Genomic DNA, 26,512 nt, shown 5'->3' on the forward strand with positions numbered 1-26,512 from the left:
TCTGCTTTACTCTGCGCCATTGCACTCTATGCCACTGCACTCTACTCTGCACCACTCTTCTGTACTCTGTGCCACTTCACTCTATGCCTCTCTAACTCTGCACTACTCTACTCCATGGCAGTGCACTCTACTGTACTATGCATATGCACCACTTCACTCTACACCATTCCAGTGTAGGCCAATGCACTCTACACCACTAGTCTAAACGACTCCACTCTGCACTGCTCCACTCTGCACTGCTCCACTCTGCACTGTTCCACTCTGCACTGTTCCACTCTGCACTGCTCCACTCTGCACTGCTCCACTCTGCACTGCTCCACTCTGCACTGCTCCACTCTGCACTGCTCCACTCTGCACTGCTCCACTCTGCACTGCTCCACTCTGCACCGCTCCACTCTGCACCGCTCCACTCTGCACCGCTCCACTCTGCACCGCTCCACTCTGCACCGCTCCACTCTGCACCGCTCCACTCTGCACCGCTCTACTCTGCACCGCTCCACTCTGCACCGCTCCTCTCTGCACCGCTCCTCTCTGCACCGCTCCTCTCTGCACCGCTCCTCTCTGCACCGCTCCTCTCTGCACCGCTCCTCTCTGCACCGCTCCTCTCTGCACCGCTCCTCTCTGCACCGCTCCTCTCTGCACCGCTCCTCTCTGCACCGCTCCTCTCTGCACCGCTCCACTCTGCACCGCTCCTCTCTGCACCGCTCCACTCTGCACCGCTCCACTCTGCACCGCTCCACTCTGCACCGCTCCACTCGGCACCGCTCCACTCTGCACCGCTCCACTCTGCACCGCTCCACTCGGCACCGCTCCACTCGGCACCGCTCCACTCGGCACCGCTCCACTCGGCACCGCTCCACTCGGCACCGCTCCACTCGGCACCGCTCCACTCGGCACCGCTCCACTCGGCACCGCTCCACTCGGCACCGCTCCACTCGGCACCGCTCCACTCTACTCTGAAACAATGTACTCTATGCCACTGCACTCTAAACCTCTCTACTCCACATCGCTACAATCAACGCTGTGTCACTCTGCACAGACGGTTAGTGGACAGCGCACTGCAAGTTTGGGATCTCACAGAGGGGGAACCACCGTCACACTCAGTGTTACATACGATCCTCCATATGGGCAGAGGCAGGAACCTCGTTACCTGGCACTATAAAGCTATACAGGGATTGATCATGGCCCCTTTACAGGTCCTACGTCAGAAATGGGGGGACGAGATAGGTCGAGTGCTAAATGACCAAGAATGGGAAAAGCCTTTGAGTATCCCAAAAAAGTCTTGCGTAATGCACAATTCAAAAACATACAATTCAATATTTTACATTGCTCATACTTAACACCGCACAAGCTCCAGCGCTTTTATCCAGAATCACATTTTGCGTGCCCCAGATGCCAAACACCCGAAGCAAACTTCAAACACATGTTTTGGAACTGTCCTGTGCTTCAGCCATATTGGGGCAGAATACATCGGGTTCTCGAGGCAACGGTCCGCCTTATGCACATTACTTCATGGGAGGCGTGTGCCTTTGGGGTCTTCCGCAGGCGCAGGACAGAAAAGGTACAGTGTAGGTTTGCGTCCTTAGCCCAGCTCCTGGAAAAATGGGGGATAGCTATGTACTGGAGGGCACCGGCAGAACCCCTGGAGGCAGCCTGGATTGGGGAGGTTAACCCCTTCAGTGTGGCGCGAATTTTCGCGCTGTGCTGAAGGTTCTAATGAGCCTATCAGCTCATGACGGAACGGTTCCGTCATGAGCACAGCTCAACCGACGCTCATGACGGAACCGCGAAGGAAGCGAAGGAAGCCATATTGAGAGACGAGGAAGTGAGGGGGATTCGTAAACATCCCATTTCTATGGAATGGGCACAACTCCTGTATCAGTTCACAAAAGAGACAACACAAGATGATGCACCTAGGGACATACCAGATCTGTCCCAAACACCACCCTTGTCTCTGTTAGTGTCCGCTCATACAATGACACAATAGCTATGGTAAATGACAGACCGTTTATGCATTGGGAACCCACTAGACCAGCACCCTGGCCACCACTGGGATATATAGCCCCCCGGTAGATCGCCCTCTCCTCCCGACCTTGACACCATAGACACCTCGCAGACAGACTGAGACCTACCCCGCAGCAATTATCCATCATAATTTACTTTTTCCTGTAAGCTCCCCGGTTTCAACATAACTCCCTCCACCCACAGTTCACAGTTCCAAGCTTACCATTTGGTGTTGTAGAAATTGGTGCTTACACATGGAGAGCATACACATGGGCATTAAACGATGAGGGATACCAGAATGGAGCGTGGGGCTCATACATCAACCCACTCTCTTGCGGAAACCCACTCATTCAGACACCCTGCTTTGGCCAGTCCACTATATCCCACACTAGGGGGTCAGAAGAGCGATATCCAGATACAATAAGATGTTTCTTAATTATCACCTGTAATGTATAACGGAATGGATGTTGCATAATGTATGGCTGTTATCAAATTGCTTGTGGACACCTGACGCGATGTCTAAGATTGCAAACATATAATGCTGTATCATGCAAATAAAACTCTCAATAAAAAAATGTAAACAAAAAAAAATCAACTCTGTGCTACTCTACTATACACCGCTCTACTGTGTGCTACTGTGCACTACCCTGCACTGTTATAGTCTACCCTGCACCACTCCAATCTGAAACAATCTACTCTACGCCACTGTCCTCTATGCTGTGCCAGTCTACACTATGCCGCTGCACTCTACATCACTTTGCTCAAACTCAATGCAACCCACACCACTGCACCTTTGCCAACCACTTTGCTCCACTGCACTTTATGCCACTATTCTCTACAACATTCTACTGTATACCACTGCACCTTACGTCACTGCACCGTATTCTACTCTGCACCACTGTAATCTGTCACTACTCTCTGCACCACTCTACTCTGTGACCCTGCACTTTGACACTCTACTCTGCATGACTGCACTGTATGCCACTGCACTCTACTCTGCACTACGTCGCACTACACCACTCTACTCAACTCTGCACAACTTGACTCTGCGCACCTTTGTCACTGCACTCTACAGCAGTTTACTCCAAACCAAAGAACTCTATGCCAATCTACTCTGCACCACTGTACTTTATGCCATTTCACTCTACTCCACTCCATGATGCTCCACTCTATGAGGATCTACTGCATTAAACTCTGCTCCGCTAACAATCTATACTACTCTATGCCACTCCACACCACTCTATGCCATTCTGTGAAACTACTCCACTCTACAATGCTCTATGCGACCCCCCCTCTATGCCACTTTACTCCACTCTATTCTATGACACACTACTCAACTCTGACAATCTACTCCACTTCACACCACTCTACTGTACAACACACTACAGCAGTCCACGACTTTACACCATTCCATGCCACTCTTTTCTCCTTTACCCCTCTAACTTTTAGCCATGCTGAACAGCAGCCACTCTGGTGTAAAACATTGCTAAAACATTATGGCAAAGTCAATGCTTGTTTCTAATGGGTTTGTAGCATTCCAGGGTTATGTGTTTGGATGCTAGGTTGCTATGCACAGTTGTTTGTCCTTCCTCTCGATGAGACAGCAAGGGGAGCATTATTGATGTGTACACACTGGGCTGCGATGCCAGATGATTTGAACATGCGGACATTACAGGTACTGACTGTGTCTCAATGATGTTGCCCCATCAGTTCATTGAACTTCTATGACTGTAACTTGCTTATCTTCACTTTTTACCTTTTTATCGTGTACATCGATTCAGGTGCACTGTATGTTATAACAAGCATTTACAATGCAATGGTCTTGGCAGCATTAAAAGTAGAGCTATTGGCATGGCTCATGATTTTCTTTTTTTTTAAATCATAAATAAATGGCATTGTCATTTACATTGCCAATAGCTTAATCGCTTGCATATCCGAGACCTATTGCATTAGCACCCACACACAGAGTAAGTAGTAGAGTAGTAGAGTGTTCTTTCTGTAAGTTATGGTGTATATGCCTGGGACGGATGCAGGGTTTCTGATTGAAAGCCTGGGGGCAAAGAATCCCCCACACAAATACGAGCTTTGCAATGACCTCAACAAGTATCAACGGTGCTCATTAGAGTGAACTTTAGGCTTTCGTGCCTGTTCAAAATCCCTGTGGGCTCTGCTGGCCCTGCACCTTTGCTGGGGAGGGGAGCAAGTTAGGGGGCACGTGACAATCCGATATTAACAGTGCAACTAGTAACGAGTGCAGTTAATACAAACTTACAGGCTACAAATGTTGAGGGACCAGTAGAGTACTGCGTAAAACCTACAGCAACAGAACACTTCCTAAAACGTGCAAGTGCACGTGCACAGGCGACAAAGCACTCCTTGGAGCTAAACACACAGTAGGCAAAAAAATTCATGAAACAAAAAAAACTCAGTCAACCAAGCGGTGCATGAATTCTAAATGTAGAATATCTGCAGACACCTAAACACGGCACTTGTCTTACAGTTCACAGAATACAGCAGCCAGCAAAAGAGTTTAAAACGCTGCATGTAACTTTTAGTCCGCCTTTCACTGCGCCAAGCTCGAGGTTGCACGCGCCGTGAAAGTGTCAACAAAACTCGGAGTGACGCCCCAAGATGCAATCACAACAGCACACTCTGAACTTACCCAGGGGATGAGACTACTATGTCGCGTTCACCGCTGCGCCTCCGGGCTCGGACCCTGACCCGTGGCAGGCCAGGTCAGACCCTACCCTGGCTCCGGGGGCTTCTCTTGCGTCCTGGGGCTGCGGTGTGTGCTCCTCGGCGTCGCGACTGCTGGACAAGGAACAAGAATGCTGCAAGGCGTCTCCTGGTAGAAAGGAGGGAGTGTCCTTCAGAGGTGTGGGTGTCTGCTCAAAACACAGGGTAAAGGGCTGGAGGTCGGAGGCAACGGAGCAGGGGCGTCGCCGCCTGTTGAATGAGGAAAGGGGCCATTGGGTGAGGGGAGGGGTTGGGGGCTGAGGGCGTTCATCGTCGTCGTACCCCCACCCCCCCTTCCCCCCCAGCTAACGACCTGCAGAGTTCTGGAATGCAGCTGCTCAGCTGAGTGTATAGGAATGCAGCCCCTCCCCTCCAGCCACTGCAGAGCACAACCAACGCGCCCCCCCACCACGCGATCATACCAAGAGACAGCCATGCCACCTTTGACCGTAAGGGCTACCACCCGCAGACTAAACTCTCAGGGAAACCATCCTGTAACATACTAGAGCTGACAGACACATCCCAGCAGCTCATACCTACGGCGGTTCGACTCCCATCCATCAGAACTCGGGCACACACACGCAGAGAGAGACATTCACACAGGCATACACATGCACTCCAGTCCTGCCAGAGACAAATGCACAACATTTGGAGGCTGAGAAACAAAACGTACCCGCTCCTTAATCTGACGGGCAGGTCAGTTCCACGGTTCTGGACAACAGACGAGCTTTCACCGAATCAGAAGCCGGAACAGAGTGTGAGGTACACCTTATTTCTCTGTTCCGATTTCTGATAGGATAAGAGGGCACATGAATTGGCAAGCTCTAAATCTCCATTATTTATCGGGCACGCTGCACTGCCTCAGCCAGCGCAAGCATGTCAGATATGTATTGTGCCAGAATAAGGCTGGGCCATAACAGCCCCCGCCTGACATATGCGCAATCCATTCATTGGAGCCCTAACCTGCTGCTGGCAATGGGATAAGTCCGCTTTTACATGCAAATAAATGACCCATGAGAGCATTTGTTTCCATGTGAAAGCTGTACATTTTGGTCACCTGCTGCTTGCACACTAGCTATATACAATAAACAATGACCCATTTTAACGCTACTCAATGTATCGACCTTGGCAGGATAAAAGACTGAGGTGACCCTACCGGGATTCAAACTCTAAATGTGCAGGTCATAATTGTGCATAGTGCTCAGCTCACTAAGCTATCTTGCCGACATACGCTAGACAGCGATATATTTCTTATAATTTAATTACCGGCGGAGTTGTTCATTGGGTTTAGATGCGCTGCTGGTCCTGGGTGTGACCCCAGGCTTGCCATTACCCAGCACTTTGACTAACAGACACTTCTACCCTATCGCCGACTTCGTGTATATAAGCCCGTGTAAGTCAGCAGCGCTGCCGCCGTCTCGGTGCTGCCTCCAACATTATCCGTGACCGGAGGCGAAGCACTTTAGCTCCTGCTTCTGTTCAATCGACTGTAATGAATTCATGCGGCAAATGGAACACCGCAAGTTCTGTCAGGAGAGCTAAGTAGACGAGAGAGATGACATCTGAGTGGGGAGAGAGTGGGGGGAGGTGAGCAGCGGAAACGAGAAAAGTGCATGCGGAGAAGGCGCGAGGCGACAAGGAGGAGACAGACGGAAAGATATAGGAACCTGGGAGGAAAACGTAAAAGAGAAAGAAGTAAAGAAGAGAACAGGGTGAAAATGAAAGTGTGAAGAGGGCGGTGATAAAGTGGAGGAAAACAGCAAGGAGGGGGGGAGAGGGTTAACAAAAACAGTATTTAAAAAAAAATGGCTGCAAGCAGGGATCACGGGCGGAGACGCCAAGAAGGGAACAGGGAGGTAACGAGATGGCAGGAAAGGAAAAGCCCACTTTGCCATCCAGCTGGCTTGCCGCCAAGCAGCACGACCATCTTTCTCCGAGGCTTGACAGAAATGCCTCGGAAAAACACACGGTCATTTTCGGATTCGGGGTGTGTTTTTAGGTTTGAGTGACAGATGACGTCACAGGTAGAAAGAAGCTAAAAAACACGCCCCCGAATCAGAAAAAGACGGGGCTTAAGGGGAATGACGCCCCTCTCCTCCAATGGCTGGCCAGCATTTACTGGGCCAGCAAATGGAGAAGAGGGGCGGGTTCAAGCCCCCTTACTAAAAAACATTAAATCTTCGGAGCTCCGCCCCCACTGCTTACAGCAGTGCGACGGAGTCCTCGACCTAAAAAGGACATAGAAGTTTTTTTGTTACTGTGAATTGTTGAAAAATGAAAGAAAATAATCATGAAAAAGATAGTGCAAAAAATGCAGTTCACTAGAACAGATAATTTGGAATTTCTATCTATTTGATAAAATGGCCATCATGGACATTGGTACGAGAACATAAACATTGGCTCAGAGACGCTCAAATGCTTTCACAAAAATGTTGATCATTTAAAATGTTCTGAAAAAGAACACCACATCAAAAAAAATAAGTCTGATTCAGTGCTATAATTTTCTTTGTAGAAAAAAAGGGAAAGAATGTAGCAAGGTTGTAGTGAAGAGAGGTGAATTTTGGGAAGCAACAAACATTTTAGAGGTGCATAAGGGAGAAAATGATGTGCCGTCGAGTGGCACCCTAGGGATTGGGAAGAGAGATTGGAGAGAAAAAGTTTGGTAATGGGGTCTCTCCTTTTAAACAAACAAAGTGTGGTAGTTGGAGATACATGAAACTACCAGGTTTCTTCATAAATTTCATGATGCTTCAGTCTTTTTTCAAATGAAACACTCAGAACTTTCTTGAGCTCGTCATGTAGAATTTATTTCATTCCAGAAGGATATTCCTTGGCAAAATTAATAGTCGAGATTCATTTCAGTCATGAATGAATAATTGCATTACTTCATGCCCGCCCAATGCATTTCGGGTTAAGCAGAGTAACCCTTCGTCAGGGGCCTAAAATGAAAACATACAGGACCTTAGCGTTCAGCAAAAGAACCTTTAGGTAATACAAAACAATAGTACATAGTGAAACTATGGTACATAATGCCATTGAACCTATTGCATGCAAGGTTTTAAAAACGTTGAATAAACATTCTCAAAATGATAAACAGTCTTTAACATGGAATGTGGCTGGGATAGCCAGCAGTTAAATAGAGTGTGTGTGTTGGGGAAAATCCTAAGCAAGTGAAAGAACACAGCATGCCAACTACACATGTAACGCTATGATGCGGGGAAAATGCACTGGAAAATAAAACAAGTACGGGTACGTAAGTGAAGATGACAGGTTATAATGCGCAAATGTGGGAAACCGGAATGCGGGGAACCCTAATGGACTTACCGATAAGGTAACGCGCGGTGCTCTCACAGTTCCAAACGCGGAACTGTTCGGATTCATTGAGGACCAATCAGATGGCAGGTTATAGGCCTATGCTGCGGTCACGTGATAATCACCGTAAAGGATATGACACACGCTCAGTGATTGGGTCGAAGATGATCACGTGATCGGCCATCAGAAAGTAAACAAACCCTCGTGAAGAAGGTTAACGGGGAATGAGTCAACACTTCAGATTCTAAATAGCAAATCTAATCGAGATGCTGATATGTGCAAGGGAGGTCAGTTATCTGTAGACATTAATAAGAACATGGCGCATTCTATGAGCGCCATGTTCTTATTAATGTCTACACATAACTGACCTCCCTTGCACATATCAGCATCTCGATTAGATTTGCTATTTAGAATCTTGACACGAGTGTTGACTCATTCCCCGTTAACCTTCTTCACGAGGGTTTGTTTACTTTCTGATGGCCGATCACGTGATCATCTTCGACCCAATCACTGAGCGCGTGTCATATCCTTTACGGTGATTTTCACCGAGGTTTCAAAACGCTGATACTTTTGCTTTTATTATATTTGGATCACGGTATCTAACAGCCTAACTCTTCACAAACCACCCTTTCATAACATTTGATGTGTACACCCATATCCAACATTTCACTCCGCGTTCGTTTTATCACGTGACCGCAGCATAGGTCTATAACCTGCCATCTGATTGGTCCTCAACGAATCCGACCGGTTCCGCGTTTGGAACTGTGAGAGCACCGCGCGTTACCTTATCGGTAAGTCCATTAGGGTTCCCCGCATTCCGGTTTCCCACATTTGCGCATTACAACCTGTCATCTTCACTTACCTTCCAGTACTTGTTTTATTTTCCAGTGCATTTTCCCCGCATCATAGCGTTACATGTGTAGTTGGCATGCTGTGTTCTTTCACCTACTTCAATAGTACATCACATATATGAATCTGGGTTCCATTTTGAGAAGCCCGGGCCAGCCTGCTGAGACATGAGGAGTAGAGGAATTCCCACCGACAGATATGTGCATTGCTGCATTCCTGTGAGCTGAATGGGACACACTGAAGGAAGAAAGACTCCTTTACACTTCAAACGTGTGCTCTTTGATTTACTGATAGATCACAAGGAAGGGGTTTTGAAAACATCTCAGGAAGAAGATGGGGCTGATAAGGGAATCCTAAAGAGTAGGGCTGGGAGCCGAGGATTAACTTTCTAATGCACAAATCACTGTGCTGACATCCAGGCGTTAACTCTGTCACTCCCTTGGCTAGTGTTGTGGGACTATCAGCTTCAGAGTCTCCCCTGCTGTGACAGACCACCTTTCAAAAGGTAGAAGAGAGAAAAGTGTATCCTTCAAATGAATCAGAACCCCAACATAAAAGTTCAAAGGCTCGGACCTTAAATCACATTTGGTGTCTGGAAGTGTTCTATAAGAAGTGGAGGTTGAGAACTCACAATTTGTCATCTGCCAAGCAGCCAGACTGACTGTGTGAGAAGGGAAAGCTCTGCAAGATTTCTGCCTTTGACCAGGACTGGGGTACAAGGCCTGCTGGTCTCCATGCTGGATTCGGAGACATCATCCAGGGAAACAAAGACCACCTCGCTTGGAGCACCAGTACCTGTCTGCTTGGCAAGCCAGTGTCCCCCTGTGAGAAAGAGGGAGAGTGTTAGAGGGATAGAGGTCTAGTTACGAGCCCTACTGAGAGGACTCCCTGTGAGTATACAGCTCTGCACCGATCTGGTCAATGCCCATGTGTTGGATTGTTTCAGTGACATTCCTCCCAACGTATGCCAGGAGAGGGCCAATGTGGCTGAGCATGCATTGAGCCCCTTGCGAAGAGCACCAAGCCCGTACTGGCTCATTGTGGTGACCCCATATGTTCCAGAGGAGGCCACTATTGGAGTGATTGTTCGCTCCAAAGATTTGTGACCACGTTCGGGGCAAACAGTAACAACCCTACATGCCAGGAGGGACTGCCGTTGTGTGCGCGATTGCACCAGAGTCCACACTGCGTCTTTAAGTGCTATGGCAACCCTGTATGCCAATAGGGGCTGCCTGTATGCGAAGAATTCAGGCTGGTGGCCAACAAAAGATGGAGGCTGCGACCAACGGGTCAACCCACGTGTTTAGATCTGCCTCTGACCATTCCCCGAGGATTGTGAAGGATGCTGAGGAAGACGTTGCACATCATTGGGCTCTGGTTGCTCCTGTGAGAAGAAAAATTGACGTACTTGGTCTTTGCAGGCGGGGAGCATTTCCGATCTCTGGGGAAAGTCAGCAGCACCACTCAGTAGAGACCCTGTGCCTGCTGCTGAAATGTACTGCAGGCAGCTCAACTTCTCTGAAAGTGCCTGCAAATGCCCGCTTTCAGAGCACCCGGTGAAACGCTGAACACTTCATGCTGCAGAAGCAGGTTTGAATTGGGCCTGTTGGACCCCAGATGGCTCTCTGCTAAAGGTACTGCGTCCATTGATTGTTCTTTTTGCATGGTCACCCAAGTGGGACAGGGATGCATAGACATGGGTCCTGTGCTCGCCATGACACTGGATTCAAGCTATCCTGGCTGATGAGAGGTGATACCCTCAAACCGTTCTTAGGATGCCTGTTCACATTCCATGGCGGGCCTGGCCTGGCAGTTCAGGCTGTAATGTTCCCATGGGGAGCAGGGTCAAGGCTAATTTGCATATGGATAGATCCAAACTGGGATGGGGTGGGGAGCAAAATATGTTTGATTTAGGCCAGATCTCTCTACTGGGGTGAGTGTTTTACATTATTCAGCATCCCTTTCATCAGCTTTTTGCATTTACTGCACGCAGCTCAACTTCTCCAAACAGGACTAGAGCTTGCAAATGAACGCGATCAGAGCACAGGGTAAAACACTGAACATTTCTGTGCTGCAAAATCAGGTAAGAGTTGAATGGGGTCTATTGGGCCCCAGGGGACTTTCTGCTGAAGGTGCTGCTTCACCATAGACACATTTGACTAATTACTAAAGAGTCAAAGGGAGACCTCTTGAGTACGGCCTACAAGTGAGCATTTCCTGCATGCTGACACCTGTGAATGGGGAACAACTCAACTATACTGCAAGGAAGAGGATGGGATAGAGACTTCCTGGAATACTGTATTTGACTGGACATTGATTTATTGACATTGCTGAGTGCATTTTGAGTTATGAGTCGTGTTCACTAACCTTTATCTACACTTAATCCCCACCCAGGGAGCCCATGACTACCTGTCCACAGCTACCACTGAGAGACCAGTGCAGCAGGGATACTTGTCCCATTTGCTCAGGATTTATAGTAGGTCGGGCACAAGAACATCAGGATTATGTGGTAAAATTAAATTACCTATGCTTAATTTATGCGGTAAAATACAAGAAGAATAACTCAGAAAAAATAAGAGGCAGAATCCGTGGCATCTGAGGTTTTAAAAGGGGTTTTATTCCATAAAATGGAATGGTATGGTTCGAACCATGGTCTACAAATTCCGTCACCTCGAAGGTTCAGGAAGGGATAGCACACATTTTATTGACAATGTACATTATTTATAGTAAAAGCAGATGAATGGTGATGAATGCAGAAGGCGTAACAGCTGAGAGAAACAAGATAAGAATACATGTACGTAACAGAAAGGCGTGCACGAGGGCGTACACGGAGGTGTGCGCTGGAAACGTCATATGAGAGTGTCACAAGTGGGTGGAAACATAGCAGAATCTTGCAATGTCAGCAGAAATCTAAAGCAAGGATGCGCGCGCAGCAGCATGACGTGTGACTGACGTGAGGCTGGAGGGTGCAGGGGTCTTGACATTTAAACTAGAGGCAAGAGACAGAAGTCTGGCATGTCAGAGCGACTCTTTCCTAAATCATATCTGATATCTCGTGTTTGGGGAACTATACTATCTAGAAGGAAAGGTCTCTTGGGCAGAGGCTACTCTATACTGACTATTAATGAGTGCATATGTAACTACGTGTCTACGTGTAATGCGAGGGGCCATGGGCCTACCATGGTAACAAGAGCAATGAATTACTTGCATGGAGACAGAGAGGCCGGGCCCTTTGCTCTGCAGCTGGGAAGGATGTTTACCTAAACTACTAGACAGGAATGTATTTTCGAGGAGCGGAGCAGATAACTTGAAGGCTGAATACAGTCTTGGCAGGCAAGCAGGCCGGGCCTGGCCCCGCTAGCCGCGCAGGGAGTAAGACAAAGGTCAGGGATACAGATGCAGGTCCGGGCTGTAGCATCCAGAGACAGAAGGCAGGAAAGACTCGATGACAGAAAACAGGGCCTAACTCGCCTGAACCAGGGGAAACGTGAAAAGTGCACCATGTAAAGACGTTGGCAAGGCACACTTAGGAACGGAATATTCGACCCATTCATGGTGGATCTGAAAGAGGACATGTTAACGTTTGACGCAAATGTGTTTGCGTTTTCATAGCAGGTCGAGGAGGGAAGTTACATGCACTTTAAGCTCGTACATGGAGACGGTGGGGTTCACGTTAGGGGACACAATTGACCATAAAAATTCATATTTCCTCATTCCCTCCTTGTCCCCTACGGACCCTTCATGATATATCAATCCTCATTAATCTATCAATCTGTTCATGTAACATCATTTGCTCTTCTTTCTTCTTACGGTGTTTTGAACGTGGACTTGAATGAGGAATACATGATGTGGCGCACAAGCCGCAAATCGCTGGCCCACATTGTATACATAGGCAACAACTGAATACTATGAGAAGGGCAATACCTAGGAAGGATAGGACTTTCCATCCCCAGGCTGATAACACGCTCCAGAACCAACCGGACCAAGTCCAGGTTCCTGGATTCTGGTGTATCTGACTTGCAATCTTATGAAGACGGGTTATGGCTCTATATACTGATGGCGCGTTTTCTGGAATGAAAACACAGCAGCTCGATCCGATGACTCTACAGGCTCCGCCCCTATCGGCCAGGATGACGTCAAGAACAAGACGATTTTGAAGGACAACAAGTCTCATAGCAGACTGTTCCTCCGTTAAGTTGCCTAGGGCGGAAGTAGTTTCATTTACCACTGCTTCAAGGGTTCTGGTCAGGTGTCGTATTGATTTACTATTGAAGACAGTTCCTAAGTAGGGGAAGAAACCTTTATTGAAATCTGTATATCGTTCCCATGCCGTTTCAGTATAGTCGACAATCGGGAGTTCTCTCTTGGGTCTATTAGGTACTAGTCGGGAGTTCTTGTGATAGTCAGCTGGAGCTAGAAAAACAGGTGGCAGAAGGAATGCAATGTAACATGTCCCATCCCAATCTAGTGGCAAACGTATATAGGCTGTGTGACCACAGATGAAATAGGAATGTTGGGTAGCTTTGAATGTTGACTTGCCATTATCTTTGAATTCGATCACAGTAGTACATTGACTATGACCTAAGGGCACTGAACCATTCTTTCTGACACATAATTCACCTTTGACTGGTAACACGGACATAGAAGGTAAGTCTGGACCTGTATCGGATTCCACATTCAGAATCATGAGGTTAAGTGTATAATTACCTAATCCATATACTTCATTTTCTAGATCAGTTCCTGTCCTTTGAGGAAGACCCTCCTTGTCAGGATAACATACTCTATGCAAAACGGTGTTCAGATTTCCCCATACCCAGTTGCCTTTGTAGATTACTGAATTAGAGTCTAAGGAATTAATCAAACTAAACCATGCACCACAGGAACCATTGTGTGTGAATGGGTACGGGAAGAGGGGCAAAACTCCCTGATATTTCTGAAAGGGAGGAAGTCGGCCACATATCCAACAATTGGTAGCATTGCTAGACTGATGGGAATGATGTAACATACTAATAAAAGTGTTGTTGCGCAGCGCAAGCCGATAGGACAACTCGTGCGGGGGTAGTTCACTGAAAGTATGCTCGACAGTGCCATTTGGAAAAAGATGTGCATGTATGGAGAGAGGGAAATACATATGTAATAGAACACTGGCAGCAATAATCGTGAGACTCAGAAAAAACATAATTAATAATGTCACAATACAGTGACTACGAAGTGATTTACAATATTCTCGTTTCTTGAGATTGTTCTGTCTATCTCTCTCTCTATTGGGGTCTAGGGGATACATGTCAGAAACACGTCTAACCGATTCACCTAGGGGAGGACTTAAACAATTAAACTGTCTGACTTGCTAGACCTCAACTTTGATTTATACTCCTCGGACGGAGTTTTCTCGACCAGAGGAAGTTTAGAGTCAATGTCTGGAGGAGGGCCGGGCTGGGAGTCTAAATCTGGAGGCAGTCCATAACATTTTTTGATATGACTCGAGTGGAGCCAGCCCTTGCGGCCCTCCACTTTCACGGCTGTCCTTGTAGTAAGTAAGACAATTTTCGGCTCCTGCCAACGAGGCTCCAGCGGACTCCTCCTGTCGAAATTCCTCACGTATACGAAGTCGCCAGGAACGATCTGATGTGGCTTCACCTCGGAGTGGTCGGGAAAGGCTGCAGCAACCTGTGAACGACATGATTGTAGTGCAGACATCAAGGAGGCAAGGTAATCTGTCAGCATATTACAATCAACATCGGTAATTTTTCGAGGCAGAGGCGTCCCCCACATATTTGGTGGCCTACCGAAGACCACCTCGTACGGGGATAGCCCTGTTCTGGAGTGTGCGATCATTCTCATATAAAAGAGCGCAACTGGTAGAGCTACTATCCAGTCGACGCCTTTCTCTCTACAGATTTTGGCCAGACGAATTTTCAGAGTCTGATTGTGGCGTTCCACGAGACCTGCTGCCTCGGGATGTCGGACACAATGGAACTTCCACTGATAGCCGAGCAGGAGTGTAACCTGTTTCATAAGCTCGGACGAGAATGGCTGACCATTATCTGAGTATACGATACGAGGCAAGCCATACCTAGGGAAGAATTCACGTACCAGCTGCTTGGCAGTGGTCGGGGCAGTGTAATCTGGGACTGGATATGCTTCTGTCCAACGGGAAAGTGCACATACAACTACGAGGACATATTTGAATCCTCAACAACATTCCATCTGGATATAATCCATCTGGAGGACTTCAAAAGGGTGATCGGGAGGATGAAATCCACCTTGCTCTACAGGAATGCTTTTACCTGGGTTGAACTGACAACAGATCATGCAAGTACGCACTTTCTGTTTGGCTGCTGCTCGTAAATGTTTATTGAACCAGATGTTTTGAATACTGTCTAACATGGCTTTTTCTCCTAGATGTGCAGGACTATGTATTGTGTTAATGATAACTTGAACCATAGAGTCGGGGAGAAACCATGTAGATTTTCCCTTCGTCATCCATCCCTGATCTGTTTGGATCCCTCCTAGTTCAATCCATTTCTTGATTTCATCTGGTGTAGCATGTGTCTGTATGTCGATTACATCAAGGGCGGGATCCCTAACCGTCATGCAGTGTGTCGGTGTCGAGACTATTGTCTTTGTCAAGTCAGTTGCGTAAGTCTGATTCTGAGCTGTCTGCTTGGCTGTTCGGTCTGCTAGGTCATTACCCTGTGAGATGATATCAGTGACTTTCGTATGTGCCTTGCACTTCATGATGGATATGGCTGTAGGTAGATGTATTGCATCTAACAGTGCTTGAATGAGAGGACCGTGTTGGATTTTGGCACCGTGAGAAGTCAAAAAACCTCTCTCTCGCCAGAGGACACCGAAGTGGTGTACGACTCCGAATGCATAACATGAATCTGTATATATGTTAACTCTCTTATTTCTGGCTTGAATACAGGCTTGTGTCAGAGCGATGAGCTCTGCTGCTTGAGCTGACAGGGTGTCAATGCAATTCGTTTCTATGACTTCAGTTTCTGTCGTGACTGCGTAGGCGGCCACTAACTCTCCTGTACTTGTTCTCATGCATGAACCATCCACATAAAGTGTCAGGTCTGGATCTGGTAATGGAGTGTCTGTCAAGTCTTGTCTGGGTTTCGTCGTGATGGTAATGATTTCAATACAATCATGTGCCAATGGGTCTGTTTCACTTAATGGCAGAAGTGTGGCGGGATTCAATGTATTACAGCGTCTGATTTCTATGTGTGGCTGAAACAATGTCAATTCATAACCTGTCAGTCGTGCTATAGTCAAGTGCTGAGTCTGTGTTCGGTTTAAAAGAACTTCCACGGAATGTGGAACTTGCACTGTCAATTGGTGTCCTAACACTATGGAATCACTTTGTCTGATTGCTAAAGCTGTCGCTGCTACTGATTTCAAGCACGCAGGCAGAGCCTGGGCTACTGGATCTAATGTACTAGAAAAGTAAGCACACGGTTTGTGTGAACCTGCTTGTTCCTGAGTGAGTACTGACAATGCAGTACCTTCACGTTCTGTAACAAAAAGTGTAAAAGGCTTGCTGTAACATGGTGTTGCTAAAACAGGTGCTTGGCATAAAGCTTTCTTTAAGTCTTCAAAAGCTTGTGTATGTTCCTGAGTCCAAGGGAGGACAGTCGAAGACGCTGCCTCCTGAGTTGTTAACTGTATGAGTGGCTTTGCTAGAAATGCGTACTGGGGAATCCATTGTCTGCAGTAAGAAGTGAGGCCTATGAAAGCCCGCACCTCCTTTTGTGTCTTCGGTGGTGACATGTTTACAATTAACTGGATGCGGTCAGGTGTGAGCTGTCTCCCCCCTTTGGACAGCAAGTGCCCAAGGTACACAACTTGCTGAACACAGAATTGTAGCTTTGAAGGGGACACCTTGTGCCCCTTGTCGGCCAGAAAATGTAAAACCGTCAGTGATGCTCGTTCACATTCAGGTTCACTTCGGGCAGTGATCAGTAGATCATCAACATACTGAAGCAGAGCAGTGTTTTCAGGCATGTGAATACTGTCAAGTTGTCTTTTCAGTGCTTGGCTATAGATGCTGGGGCTTTCTGTGAATCCTTGAGGTGCGCGTGCAAATTTGAAGCTTCGTCCATTTAAACAGAATCCGAAGAGATATTGGCTTTCCGGATCAATTGGGACACTAAAGAAGGCGTTCTTGAGGTCAATTACAGTAAAGAACGTTGCTTCTGAATCAATGGCAGTCAATAAAGAAGAGATATCTGGGACCACGGGATATTGTGGTACAATACATTTATTCAATTCGCGTAAATCAATAACTAATCGATAAACTGGTGGTGCATTTGGATCAGTACGTTTAAGAATCGGAATGATGGGGGAATTACAGAGATTGGAGTCGGTTTCCACAACCACTCCTTGTGCAATGAGCTCGTCAATAATTTTCAGTAAAGCCACTACAGCATCTGGGGGTAACTTGTATTGTCGCATTCGTGGTAATACTACTCCTGGCTTGAGTGTGACTCGATATGGTGTAATGTGCATACAACCAACATCAGTGGGGCCTTGTGCCCATAAATGTGCCGGAACATTCTGTAATCTGGGATCAATATCTCTCAACACATAGTGACCCTTAAAGTCACGTAGGAACAATCTTACTCCTTCCGGAGAACAGCAAATCACAGCTCCTAGAGCTTTCAGTGTCTTTATACCTAACAAGTTTTCTGGACATGATTTTGTAAGTAGTAAATCCGTAGTACGTGTTAATGGACCAACTGCAAGGGGAAGAGGTTGCGATACTTCATTAATAATAGGCTTTCCTGAAAAACCAAGGGAAACATTCTGTGAGCCTGAGAGGGGTGCCCCTGGAACCTCGTCGTGACTTATAGTTGTCCTGCTTGCCCCTGTGTCAATTAAAAACTTTGTCTTTCCCTAATACTTGACTATGTACATAAGGACCCTCTTGATCTACAGGAACCTCAATAAGAGGCAAGCCAACCTCCCTCTCTAGGCTGTTTCATGTGTATCGCTGATAATCGGGATAATCATTTTGTGCATACTGGTACATCTGTTGTGTCGTGTTTTGTGTTGCGGTAATGGGTTGTGACTGTGGTACTGCTACGGTCTGTACTGTCTGTTGTGCAGCATGCATAGGTTGTACGTTCTGGGGTACTTGTTGTTGGGCCTGATCTTGTCTAGGTGGACGTGGTCTCTCTTTAGTTTTGCCCGTAGAGATATTATGTTTCAAAACTGCACAATCGTTTATATAATGACCTGGCTGTTTACAGTAGTTACATGTCCCTTTAACAGGACCTGCCGAAATATTGGACTGTGTCGTACCCTTTTTCTGACCGTCAGCTGGAACTGACTGAGCAACTAGCATTTTCATTTTCGTGTCTTTCATACGTCGTTGTTCGTGTTCATGTTCTTCTCTAATTCTATTCTGGTGGTACTGTAACATTTGTAACATTTGTGAAGGGGTATTAGCTTGCCAGGTGCTCTCGACTTTCAGTACTCTGTTCTTAACCTGTGGCAGGGAATTCTCGACTAATTTGGATACAAAAAGATGTGGATATGACTCACTACTTGCTTTCAGGCCACTATTAATACCAAAACATTTCTCAAATCGGGAATAAAAATCACTAGTGTCTTCATCGTGCTTCTGTTTGCAGGCTGAGATTGCATCCCAGTCCTCCTTTTTTGTTGCTAATAAACGTGGCAATACTTGTACTAACAATCCTGGTAATGCTTTAGTTTTGTCCCCAAGCCCTAGGCCTGGAGTTCGAGTGTTTTCTTCGTTTTCTAATGCAGCCCAATCGATCTTTTGCTCTCCCACCTCCCATTCTTTTTCTTTGAGTTTCTCGTAAATACCGGCAGGCAATAATACTTTCAATATTTTCATGATGTCGGGATAGGTATAATCACCCATGAGTAACATGTCTTTTATTTCACGGTGAAAACCTGCGGGATCTTTGTCATGGCTGGGCACTAATTTCTTCATTTGCAATAGTTCTATTTTAGTTATGGGCGTGTATACAAACATGCGTCTAAAAGTATTATCATCATTCTTGACTGGGTGTACTTCTCGTAAGGGATTCTGTCTGTCTATGTAATACGCTTTTCTTTCTAAGGGTGGAGCTGGATCAAACTGTGGACACAGGAAGGCACTATATTTGTGCCGATGTTCTAGAATTACTTTAATTAAATCGGTACCTAGGCCTCTCCATTTATTCATGAGTAGTTCTATTAATATATCAGGTAGGGGACCAGGATCAGAGTGTTGGCTTTTATACAAAATAAGTAGGTGTTGTATCATGTACATACCAGCTAGACGCTGTTCATCTGGGGAAAGATTCAAAAACGTTTGCGCTAACGCATCATCACTATATTTATCGGAACTGTCAGCCCATTGTACTGCTGACCTGGCTAATTCTTGTTCATCCATAGAATCGAGTACATGGTACCCCATTCGCTCTTGAAGTATTTTATCGGTAGCCTGAAATAGGTGTTCAGGAGTCTTCGGATTTGACATGGCTGCTTTGAATTATTAAAGGGTCTTCCCTTACCTACATATGCTATCATTTCTTTAGCTGGTAACTGCAATGTTCCTACTGTGGTCTCTGGTTGTTCTTCCTCCTCCGAGGATTCATTCTTGTCTGACTCTATTGCACTTTCAGGCTGTTTCCTTTCGTGTATTTGTACTACTGCTTTTCGGATCCTTTGATACATATTGTCTATACAACTCTGTTTATCATGTTTTCCGTCTGCTATATTCTGACCCCATTTGTTAAGTGCTTTCATTTCTTCCTGGTCTGCACCAGGCCTATCTTGGTTTCTTATCAAGCAGTTAATGAAGAAACGTATTATCATTCGTTGAGTGTCAACTTTCTGATGTGCCATGGCCTCGCCAATACTTTCCGGGCCTTGCCCCGTTTGGACAAAAAGGTATATTCTGTCTAGATGTTCAATCATTCCTGGTAGTAACATTAAATAGTTGGCAACTCGTCGTAGACGTAGTGATGATAGCATCATTCTGTCGTCTATACCGGGTACTGGATCATATCTACAGTCTGTAATAGGCTCTTTAAATATGTCGTAACCCACTGTTCGAGGTGTACGTTGTTATGCTAAATCCCTATAAGTCAATCGATGTGTTTGTGGTGGTGTCTGGAAACCTCCTGCCGCACCTCCTGAGGTGCCAGGTGTAAATGGATTTAGTGGATTCATGCCAGGAAGAAAAGGTGCAGGAAGGACTGGGGCTGGAGGAACGGGCGCAGGAGGAGTTCGTGGTTGCGGAAGTGGGTGCTGATCATCTTGGGGTGGGGGGCCGTCAGCAGGTGGTATATGTGGCAGCGGAATATTAACATATTCGGGGGCTACATCGTCTAAATAGGAAGAAAGGAATATGTCCTTTGCGGTCTTGTGATGTAATTTAGTCGGGAGTAATGGAGGTGGCAGATCTGTTGGTACTTCCTGGGTGGCCTTAGGTAAACCCTCGGTCAGAAGAGGATACATACCATTCATAAGAGTGTTTCGTTGTCTGTCTACTTGTTCTGCTTTAACTCGTATACCTTCCTCTACTAATACGTTTTCTCGGGTTTTGTCTGAATCCTCTCTACTTTTCTCTGCTTTTCTGAGTGCTTTCTCTGTGCGTCTATGCGATTCTTTACGCCATAATTCAATGGCATCCTTCTGTGACTGTCTGGCTTTCTTTTTCCATAACGCTTCTTCTACTCTCATGATGCAGTCGGCATCCCATGTCCCCGTAGCGGGCCATTTCTGATTCTCTTCTAAATCTTTGGTATAGTCCACCCATAAATCGAGAAATAATACGGCATCTAGGCCGTGCTTGTGCTCCATAAAATATCCGGGAGTGTCCCTGGGTGGGATGGGAACAGCTTCCTCGAGTATCCCTTTTCTAGTTTTTATTTCTTAGTTTAGAAAATAAAGGCATCTTGAGCCCTGCTACTTGATACTTAACCGAACTTGAACACAGTAAATACAATAAACACAGTAATGAAGATCGAACAATCACTCATACCACGACATTTAAAACACACTGAAACATTTTTAAAAAACGAACAATAATGATTAGAATGAAACTAGCTAACTACATACTAGATATACTGCTAAACAGTACAGATACACCGCTAAAACAGTGCATACCGGGTCTGTGTACCCAAACCCGTCTTGACCGGCACAAATTAATGCGCTCGTCTAGATGCGTCCCCAGCAACGGTACTCACCGGGAAGCACAGAACGGAAGGCCTTGGAAACTGGACACTGGACTGGACCGGACTGGACTCGACTCGTGACGTAGGTACTTCGGAACTTCGGAACCTGGTGGGCCTCTGGATACCTCTGACCTTGCTCTCTCAGCTAGGCTCTGTTCGGGATCCTCCGCACTCCTCACCGCCTCGTCTGGGTGTCGATCGCAGCCTCAGTCACCTCCGTTGGCCTGAGGGAGATACAGGAAATCCTGCGGATACGCGTAGTTGTCCGTCCGGCTGTGGCACGGGACCGGGCCTGCAACGCACCGCCGGCGCGTAAGGTGGGGGAGGGGTCCCTGTTCGGGCGCCAATTATGTGGTAAAATTAAATTACCTATGCTTAATTTATGCGGTAAAATACAAGAAGAATAACTCAGAAAAAATAAGAGGCAGAATCCGTGGCATCTGAGGTTTTAAAAGGGGTTTTATTCCATAAAATGGAATGGTATGGTTCGAACCATGGTCTACAAATTCCGTCACCTCGAAGGTTCAGGAAGGGATAGCACACATTTTATTGACAATGTACATTATTTATAGTAAAAGCAGATGAATGGTGATGAATGCAGAAGGCGTAACAGCGGAGAGAAACGAGATAAGAATACATGTACGTAACAGAAAGGCGTGCACGAGGGCGTACACGGAGGTGTGCGCTGGAAACGTCATATGAGAGTGTCACAAGTGGGTGGAAACATAGCAGAATCTTGCAATGTCAGCAGAAATCTAAAGCAAGGATGCGCGCGCAGCAGCATGACGTGTGACTGACGTGAGGCTGGAGGGTGCAGGGGTCTTGACATTTAAACTAGAGGCAAGAGACAGAAGTCTGGCATGTCAGAGCGACTCGTTCCTAAATCATATCTGATATCTCGTGTTTGGGGAACTATACTATCTAGAAGGAAAGGTCTCTTGGGCAGAGGCTACTCTATACTGACTATTAATGAGTGCATATGTAACTACGTGTCTACGTGTAATGCGAGGGGCCATGGGCCTACCATGGTAACAAGAGCAATGAATTACTTGCATGGAGACAGAGAGGCCGGGCCCTTTGCTCTGCAGCTGGGAAGGATGTTTACCTAAACTACTAGACAGGAATGTATTTTCGAGGAGCGGAGCAGATAACTTGAAGGCTGAATACAGTCTTGGCAGGCAAGCAGGCCGGGCCTGGCCCCGCTAGCCGCGCAGGGAGTAAGACAAAGGTCAGGGATACAGATGCAGGTCCGGGCTGTAGCATCCAGAGACAGAAGGCAGGAAAGACTCGATGACAGAAAACAGGGCCTAACTCGCCTGAACCAGGGGAAACGTGAAAAGTGCACCATGTAAAGACGTTGGCAAGGCACACTTAGGAACGGAATATTCGACCCATTCATGGTGGATCTGAAAGAGGACATGTTAACGTTTGACGCAAATGTGTTTGCGTTTTCATAGCAGGTCGAGGAGGGAAGTTACATGCACTTTAAGCTCGTACATGGAGACGGTGGGGTTCACGTTAGGGGACACAATTGACCATAAAAATTCATATTTCCTCAAGTAAAAGGCCTGAACCACCAAGGTTGGGTCCATGTGATGGTGGGGGGAGTGCAGGCCAGAAAAAGAGGCGTGGAGGCCGTATTAGGTGAGAAATGTTTATTGAGGTTGTACAGATACGTTTGAATGGGAAACACAATAGTCCGAGCTTCTCTTCTTCCTTTGGGGGGGTGGAGGGGGTTCCTGTTCGGTTGGTCTGACTCCTTCTCTTCTCTCTGTGGCCAAGACTCCGGGTAGTCCGTGGAGGGCGTATGGGAGAAAAAGAAAGGGAGTTGTTAGTCCTGTTGGACGGTCCAAGCTTAGTACCGTACACCGAAACCCGGGAATGTGACTGATATAAGAAGGCGAGTCGTGAGGGTTAAGGAGAGGGTAAGGGGGAAGATAGAGTGGGAAGGGAATGCAGTAAGAGAAAAGATAGAAGTGTCTCCGGGTGCTAACCGTGCTTGAGTCTTCTTAGGACGTGTGCAGGAAGGGTATCAGGAAGGGTTGTGAGGGTCAGGAGATGCTATATACTATATACAGTGGACAGGGAGGTTCTCCACTAAGTGAACGATCTCCATACAATTCTCGTGCTCTCCTCCCGACTTTCTAGTGCTTTACAGTATTTCCCCTGGGTGCGTGTACTCACCGACTCGCCGTAGCTCTCCTGAGCCTAGGCCGCTCCCCAGCCACCTCCGTGAGACACCACCACTCCTCGCTCCAGACTTCTTCTCCGCCTTCGGTCTCCGCTCCGCGATCTCCGTCTCCGGCTTTCTGGAACTCCTGCCACTCCGACTCTCCGCCTGCAGTTCTTCCGTCCTCTGGTTCACGGCGTCCTCGTTTCAAGTCCCGGAGAGTTGGACTTCCGGGGTATCCTGGGGTCTCTTCCGGTTTTCCTCTGTGGGCTATTGGTTCCTGGAATGACAGAGGACAGGGGGCGGGGTTCCTGTTACTACGGATGAGTCCGAGTCCTCCCCTAGGGAATGGCGGTGTTGCGAGGCAGGTAAGGGGGCCATTTCACAGTCCAGTAACTCCTGCACGACCCATGGCCCTCTGAAAGGGGTTCTGACAGAGTATTTAATGTGAATTGTTTCCAGATAAACATTTTCTGTTCTAAATAAGCATTTGTTATTTATGGAGCAGCATTTCTCAAATTCTGAATTGTAATTCTGCAAAAGAATTTCAATAGATCTAAGTAGGTCCTAAAAATTTGCATTTTATATATCACAGTTGGGTGCTTCAGCCTCCGGTCAGAACACTGTGCGTTCTACAACTTTAGAATATTTAGAAGTCAAATATGTTTTATTTTGTTTAAAAACATAAAAACTTTGAACATAGTAGCTTTATACTTTGTAGCCTGTGTTACTGTCGATACACATGCTGCACATACTCCTGCCATCTAGTTTTGGGCTCAAGCGTTTCAAGTTATTTGTCCTTTGGAGAAAGGCAATGTGCATGGGCACCAACTCCATGTTAAATTGTTTTTTCCTGCCCTTGGGTTTTGGATTTATACTGACAGGGCTTCGAGACTAGACATGTTTGCAACTTTTCTTTCAGGCATGCACATTGAATCTTTCACCACATTGTTTTATCTCACACTTTAGTTAATCCTAACACCTATTGGTCCTGGACGCCAGACCCATCATGCCTTTGCTAGTGTTGCGTGCCTCTTTGCATCAACTTTCCACATCAGATAATACAGATCCCTACACGGTAATAAAATGAACACCCTTTCAGGTACTGCTATTGCTTCCACACAAAGTATCCTTAGTTGGAACATCACAAGATTTCATGCCTCATTTGAAGTTTCTCACCTTCTGGTTGAAAAAACTAACTATATGGTACCGTGGGAGAGGTGTTGGGAGTACTGAAAAATGCTCCAGTAGTCTGCCACCTACAAGCCTGGCATCTATGGAGAACTAAACCCCGTTGGTACTGAGTAAGATGAGGATGCTGGCCCAACAGTCCTCCTGCTGCACCAGATGATTTCCAGCCCGGCGGCCTCTCTTCCAGCAGCAGCTTCTGCCAGAGGATTAAGAGGCTTTACCGACTACCACCTCACCCCCGCACCCTCAATCCCCACGACCATTAGGCCTCAAATCACTAGCTCTGATACAGACTCGAAGCCTCCAAGGTGGCCTCATACCAAGGCAGAGCATCGCTGCTGGGGGAGTCTGGTGTCGGGCCCCATACACAAACAATTGCTGCCTTTAGGGCCTCTGCTGCCTGCATTCGGCACCGATCTAAGGCCATAAATACAAAAAAGGACCAGACCAAGGGCGTGAAGTTCAAGGCTGCAGGCAAGCCTCGACTTCATTCAAAGTTGAACGTTCTTTTGATGTCACCTGTCCCTTGTCAACTTTAAAGTCATCATTAATGCTGAGAACACCCTTGATGACTGACTCTGAAGATTCGGAGCGGGGAACTCTCCAAAGGCTGCAGGAAGAGCTCGATGTAAGGCAGAAGTGTCTCTTTATTGATCCACTTACTAGGAAGAGGGAAGAGTTTAGCAAAACCATATCTGCGGAAACCTAAAGAGACACTGCCTCGGAAGAAGAGACAGGCATTTGAGGAGGAACCTGCTTCGGAAACACCTCCAGGTCCCCTGCCCAAAAAGCCTAGAGAGGGAGGCAATAGCTCTCAACCTTATGCTCCACCACCACCACCACCTCCTCCTCCACCAACACCAATGTGTCACGATTGCCGGTCGCGCACGTCCGGTTAACTACAAAAATGGCTGGTCCCCGCTAGCACACATGTGCGAGAACCAGCAGGAGAGTACAAATCCTCTCTAATCCCGAGCGGAGACGCTTCGCGTTCCAGCTTCGGGATAGAGTGATCCTCTTCCAGTTCACCGACCGTCTCTTCCGGGTTGTCGTCCGTCCAGTGTCGGCGTACTCCCTCGTCGAGTCAGTGGCTCGAGGACAGTCATTCCTTTTCCTGACTGTTCTTGGCAACACTCCTGATTCCAGTTATGTCGGCTACACGTTCTAGTCTCCCGGGGATATATTACCTGCAGTAAAGATACAAAGAGAGAGAAAAGCTGCATTATGCATTTACGGTAACTGCGATTTAGCGCTGACGTTACTAAATATGGTTTGAATCTTTGTTACTTATCTGATGTGGGCTCCGTGTCTATGGACATCTGTTCTTGTTGCGGTTTATCACATAACAAATTCCTAAAGATTCCTGAAAGATCAGGAAGATTGTTAGGTCTTCCTGAAGTTAAGGTGGAGATTATACAGTGTGCCATATAGCGTTACTGAGAGCCTTATGTTATATTAAGTTAGAACTCCTTTATTTAGTCATCACATGTCTTCATTACTCATAACTCTGAACACCTTATTTCTCATACTTTGTTTCCCTTTTTAGATAAAAACACCCCTTCGCTTACAACAGTCACCAGAATTCATGGCGGAAGGGAATTATTCAGGTAGTTACAAACACGCATAAGAAAAGCCTAGATTTTAAGGTTAGGAATGTCCTGCATATTTACCTTTTTCTGTCCTTTCTTTTAATGGAGATCTCTCTTGGCTGACTGGTTATGTCCCAGAGTGGGATGCGCTGTGGGACCTCTTGTTTTCTTCCTTGTCTTTTTTTTCTCTTCTTCTCTAGTTTACTATTGGTACTTTGACTCAGTTGGGTACAATAGGTAACCAGGAGAGATTGAGGACCTTTCATCATTTGCATGACGTTCCTGCGGAAACGTGAGTCGAACCGGACACAACACAACCATGTATACCACCTCCATTGCCTCCACCAGAGGGATTGCCACAATCCTTTTATGACACAGGCAGTTCTTTGGTCCTACTGACCCTCATAAAACACTCTTTGAACCAGAGCCCACAGAAACCCTCTCTCCCTCTTTGTAAC

General features: G+C 46.8%; 1 protein-coding gene and 1 pseudogene across 4 annotated transcripts in view; one reads left to right on the forward strand and one right to left on the reverse strand.

Annotated features, from left to right (window-relative positions):
• Positions 1-26,512, forward strand: part of SGMS1 (sphingomyelin synthase 1) — a 1,111,197-nt gene that overhangs the window by 759,725 nt on the left and 324,960 nt on the right. The window lies entirely within an intron of this gene.
• LOC147711176 (endogenous retrovirus group V member 1 Env polyprotein-like) overlaps positions 24,928-26,512 on the reverse strand; it is a 28,438-nt pseudogene continuing 26,853 nt past the window's right edge.

Source organism: Lissotriton vulgaris, chromosome 5 (assembly GCF_964263255.1).
Source record: "Lissotriton vulgaris chromosome 5, aLisVul1.2, whole genome shotgun sequence".
Taxonomy (NCBI): domain Eukaryota; kingdom Metazoa; phylum Chordata; class Amphibia; order Caudata; family Salamandridae; genus Lissotriton; species Lissotriton vulgaris.